The following is a 6221-nucleotide window of genomic DNA, read 5'->3' on the forward strand; positions in this document are numbered from 1 at the left end:
GCTCATTACATTTCCACCCAACAGTGTCCTGATATCAGTGGTAACCGGAGTATGAGTGCTGTTCACAGTGGTGAAGGTGAGCTAGCCAGCGGGATACACACATGCATGAGTGACCAGACCAGCTTACCTCAAGAAACCACAACAAAGAGAAGCTCAGATTAAAACACAGACAGAGGTAGCATGATTCTCTGCTCGGGACACCAATACTCCACTACATAGTTACGTAGCAAACAGTGGTTTGCAGAACATTTGAGAGCCCAAAAACAAAATGCAAAACAGTGGCACCATCAGTCCTCATAGGAATCCTATTTGCTGTATGACATACAGGAGCAAGTGACAAAAGACAATAGCTCTAAGAGGAGTGGGTGAAGCCTGTGAGCGTTTTGGGGTGTTTTGGTGCAAGCTAGTCCGGCAGGTTATCGTGACAACATGCGAGCCTCAGTAGAAAATAGCTGTGTTGTCTCCCATCTCATTTGAAATTTGGCACAGGACGACAGTTGTTAAAGTTGCATGTCATCTCGAGTTGGAGAAAGCCTCTTAGCAGATCCTAGCATGCGCACATGCGTATACACACACACACACACACACACACACACACACACACACGTAGACAGTCCTTTTCAGCGCTGACCAAGCTATCATGGGAAAAATGAATAAATGGATGAAATGTGGCATGATTTTGAGGATGGAAAAAATAACTGGGTGAAGAGGCAGATGAGAGGAGCAAGAGGGAGGGAGAGCAGGAGAAAAAGATTACAAGATAGAAACAAGAGTGAGCGATTGTGAAAAGAGAGGAAGAAAAAGGAAACTGGTGACAAATTGCAAATGCTCCCAACGCAGCTCTGAATGACAGGCCAATCATCTTGCTAGCACATCTTGAGGCGAAGCCTGGCTGACTGTTATTAATTGAAATGTGATTGGAGGATGGGAGGGGGGGTGGGGGGGTTGCCACGACACTCACATCTAATCCACATCAGAGCAATTAATAACGCATTCACTCCACTCCTCTCCTCTTCTCTCTACTCCACTCTCATCACCATTGATATTTCCAATGGTGACTAGAAATTAAAAAAAGGAGGGTGAAATAATTGAAAAGGGATAATTCCGGAAGGGGAGCTCGGGGCAAATGATGGAATTGGGAAAGGGGATTAATTTGTGCAACAATTCAGAGGGCTGCCCAGGAGGGATTTTTTTTCTTTTTTAAATTCCCCGAGAGACTTTGTCATGGCCAAAATGTCCCCACTCACTTTCATTCATGTCCAGAAAGAAAGAGAGGATGGAATAGCAGAGAGGGAGAGAAAGAGAGTTTCCAGGTTCATTAATTGTCTTCCTTCATCAAGTTTTAAATAGGCAGGTAGTGCTGGCAGAAGTATTTGTTCAGCTGAAGTCAGCTCCACTCCACAAAGTAAAGTTCAGCTCATATTCCTCAGATTCATGGATGTTTCTGCTCTCTCCTCTTTTTTTTTAAATTATTGTGTCTCCAACTAATATATACAAAATATAATTGCTTTCTGGATGACATTCACTGGCAATGTTTTTTTCTTTTTTATTTCAGTCCAGTAGATTTTACATTCTTTCACTGCACTTAAGTCAGAGAAGGTTAAGGTGGATGGTTGAGTGTACAAAAGCACATGACTTTGACACCAAAGCTTGGGCTTCACGTCCTTTGCCCCGCACTGGATTTAGGCTACTATCTACCTGATTATGATCAGGGAAAGACTGTGGTTATGGTAAAATGTTTAAAATGTCAGGGTGTCCTGTCTCATTCTTTGACTTATTTGGTTGCATAAGAATGTCATTGTTAAGAAGTATGGTTAAAGGGAGGTGTGGGCATTTCTTGACAACAGAACTTTTAAGTGAAGACAAAAGAAACATTTATTTCATCAAACTTTGAAAGCAATTGGGGCAGATTGTTTTAAAAATGAACCACAACAAAGACGCCGTACGGGCTGAGCAGCAGGGCTTCCTTTGTTTGCTTTCGTCAAAGTTGCACACTCTGACATGTGTAGCAGAGCAGGTCTTTTTTCTGCCCAATAACTTGTCACTGGGCTGCATTTAATGACATCAGGTACCTTAATGCAAATTTGCATTATTTTTAATTTAAGTATAACTCTGTTCTGGGACCTCTCTGCCTTTAGTCGAGGCCTACGCAGAAAGCCTCTTCCACACTTCTATGTGGAAAACATAAGGCAGAGAGAACACACCTCCCTGCCCTTCCATGTGCCAACACGGATAGCCTAAGTCAGGGAGAGCTGCAGCAAAGACCCACCCCACGAGCAGAACAGAGCAGCATCAATGACAAACAGAATGCTCAGTAGTCCTTCAAGACTGCTTTGACTTTTATTGTTTCTTTTTCTTTGTTTCTTGGTAACACAACTGGTTTGGCTCCTCAGCCCTGTCTGTGCTTACTTCAGCAGAGAAAGCTGTGTAATTAGGACACTGGGAATGTTACAGTTTATTCTGTGAGAATATGAGCAGTGTGTGTTTTGTTTTCTTTCTTTTTTCTGTTTAGGTTGGTTTATGTGGTAATACTGAGTTTTTGTTAGCTTGTTGATTTGTTTATTTGCAACATGTAAGTATTTTTGCATTTTTGTGTGTCATATATTGTTTGAAGTTTTTCATATGTTTATATTGTTGGATTTCGCTGTTTCTTTTTTTTTCTTTGTTCGGTCAACTGTGTGTGCATGTGATTGATTTACTGTTTATCAAGCTGCAACCTTCAGGGCTAAAAAATGAAGTCAGTGCAGAAGTGCCAAACACTGCAGTTTCTCTAGTGGCCACTTGTGGCTGGCTCCAACAGTGAGTCAATCCCCAAAACCCCTGTGTTAAAATGCCCATTGTCACAGTAGAAATAAACATACAATATTACAGCCTGAAGGTTTTGGCCTCTCTAGCTAATTTCCCCATTCATGACAACTGTATGGAGGTGAATTTTTATGTAAAAAATAAATTAAATTAAATGTCATTAAGGCTTAAAGTTGCTACCATGGCGACAGCGTTGGTTAGGTAACAAAACCATGGAGTAACTCTGGATTCACACAATACAGGTGTGGCTGTAACTGTCACTATTTCAATATTTTCAGTTCATGAAAATTAATTGAAACATTTTGGTCTACAAAAGCCTTGTTTGGTGTTAAGTTGTACAAAAAGATCCTCAAAGGAGTCAGATATTAAGTTTTTCTGGTGACTACATTTTGTTTTAGTGGTTTTAAGCCTGTTTTTTGTTAACAAAAAGAAGCATTGTTATTATCAGAGCTATCAGTTACTGTATCATGGTAACTTACCATGCTAACCAAGCAAGATGGCAATGGTCGACACGCCAAATTTTAAGGTTCAAAGTGGGATTCGAAAGACCTGTGAATATTGTCTCTTGTTAGAACACATGGCCTGTTAGCCACTCATTTATGACATGTACTCAGATTGTTCTGCCATAACAACTGCAGAGAGAAGGGAGACTGAAATAACACTAAACACTTGTTTTGCAATTTTAAATCTGGACTTGAAGATTGATTTCTTTTTTTTGTGCTAGTTGTTTTCTGTGTCCTGTGCTGGGTTGTGTGAGCAGATCCATGTTTTATTGACTTGTCATAACAGGCCAGTGTCCCTGAGTATAACATCTATATTGAACAAATTCACATCGGAGGATGCCAGCATTCAGTGCAGCAAGTATCTTGCCCTTCATGTTGCGAGGCAGAGATGAGGTGAGGAGGGTGGGCTTGTGGATGGGTGTACGTATCTGAACTTCAGATGGGAGACCGTAGTTTGTGTCTCGTATATGCTTTAATAATGTATTATTTACAGTTTTACCGTAACATGATCTTCCACTGTGTTTTTGTTGCCTGACTATAACCATACCATAAGCATTGTTGATTTCCCACAACAGTCTTTCCCTAGCTTTAACCATAGCATAGAAAACAGTTTAGAAAAAGAGTTAGATGTAATCCAGGGTTTTACAGAATTGTCAAATATTAAAATTATTTTCTAGCAATAGGGTAAGTCATAAACATGCCGAACAGGTGTCTTAGCAGCCTTTACACTTTGCAATCTTTGTACACATTCAGAACATGACAAAGGGATTGAGTTGAAGTAGTGTTGGAAAAAAAAAAACATGCTCAACCAAAAAGAACAAGCTGAAGGAATAATGCTGATTGGATTCTGTGTCTCACCTCTGTTCTCATCTCCATGTCATTACATCACACAAAGCTGTTTATGCATAGTCGAAAGTATGTGAAAAGTGTGAACTTTCTCACTGTATTTTCTTACTACCAAATTACATATGTGTGGTGTTTGTGCCTGTACACTGTTCATACATCTGGCCCCGTGTGTATTCTCACTGCAAACTCAGCAAGATCCAGGTCTGTAGTTCAAGATTCAGTGGTCAGAAGTCCTGTATGTTGGAATATTGGGTCTTTCACTAACAATGCAATCCAAAATGACAGTTTTTCCCTAGGCAGCACCAACATCCACCTCCTCTTTATCAACTTCTTTCCACAACCAGCAAGAACTGAAGCAACATCAGCAATATGAATATTTATGTGCGTTAACCTCGCAACTGAAATTGGCACAAAAAGTATTTAAAACATCCTCTAATCATATATTTATATGTACTGGATTCAACCATGTCAACCGTCCTTTTTGACCATTGCTGCTCTCTCTGTCGATTTTTCTTCCCGTTCATTGTCTTTTTCACACTCATTTGTGTGTGTGGGCTGAAGGAACAGAGTAAAGTTGAAGAAGTTGGGTGAGAGATGGAGTAACCTCGCCACGAGTGGCAGCTTGTAATGCACAGTAATTTATTAGAGGTTTTCTTCTCTTTGTTTCTTAGAAAACAAATCTTTTCGTCAGTTTTACCCTGACATTCTCCCTCTAGCTGAGAGCACTTGTAGATACACACACACAGATTGTGAATGCCATCTCAATAGAAGGACTCCTCTATTGAGTAAGGTCTGCCATTATAAGTGAAGCCACATCATTGTGAACATCTATAGTAGGGAATGAAAGGGCTCTGAAAGGAGTACAGCAGCACATAGAAAAGCGGTACAGCTTAAGGTCTTCGCTCTTTCTGCTCAACCTTGGCCCTATTCAGAAAACTTGCATTCTGATACCTTGGGGACCGAATATCAATTGAAAATAGTTTGAAATAAATGTGAGAGAATAACTGTGATAAAGTAATTTGTGGTGTAGCTCAATGAGCACAGTCATGCACCAACCCTTGACGGGGTCTCAAAGTTTGTTTCTGACTTCTGTAACCATGCTACTGTGAACACAGTTATTATAAATGAACAGGTTTTGGGAATGATCTCCACTAAATGTGAACAAGAAAGGAAAGGAAATATTACAGATTGAGTGTGCTGTCATGCAGCAAAGAAATGGACAGTAACAATAAGATTGATTTTAGTCTGTGAAAGGTTTGAGATTCACATAATTCACCAGAAAAAATGCTGGCATTATATGTTTCTGCAAACCACGGATATGTTCCAATTGGTTATAGTTAGCAAAAGATCATGATTTGGCTTACAATACCCAGTTTTGTGACCACAGTCCCTTCAGGAAATACACTCAATGTCTCTATAAAAAAACAACCACTGCTTTTGGTGCCTAAAAAGCGCTTGTAAAACAGCGATGGGTTGCTAAAACACAACCTGTTTTGTTGTTCACCAACAGTTGCCTTCAGCTTGCCAGCCGTCTTGTGGAGACCTTCCCCAGTCCCAGTTACAGTAAATTTGTATGTAGAAACTTGGTTACAAAAGTCAGAAACAAACTTGATTTTGCCCGTTGATTTACACCACAAATTACTCTGTGGTTTTACTTGGTGATTTCAGGTTTACTTTCTTAGATTAAAGCAACAAGAGTCTGTGGTTGGGTTTGGGCAACACATGTATGTGGTTAGAAGACACCATGGTGTGGCTTAAAATAAGTACAGTTGTTACTAATGTCATGTACTGTCATGTGAGATACAGTACAGGCCAAAAGTTTGGACACACCTTCTCATTCAATGCGTTTTCTTTATTTTCATGACTATTTACATTGTAGATTCTCACTGAAGGCATCAAAACTATGAATGAACACATGTGGAGTTATGTACTTAACAAAAAAAGGTGAAATAACTGAAAACATGTTTTATATTCTAGTTTCTTCAAAATAGCCACCCTTTGCTCTGATTATTGCTTTGCACACTCTTGGCATTCTCTCCATGAGCTTCAAGAGGTAGTCACTTGAAA

This window comes from Epinephelus fuscoguttatus, linkage group LG7 (genome assembly GCF_011397635.1).
Source record: "Epinephelus fuscoguttatus linkage group LG7, E.fuscoguttatus.final_Chr_v1".
NCBI lineage: Eukaryota > Metazoa > Chordata > Actinopteri > Perciformes > Serranidae > Epinephelus > Epinephelus fuscoguttatus.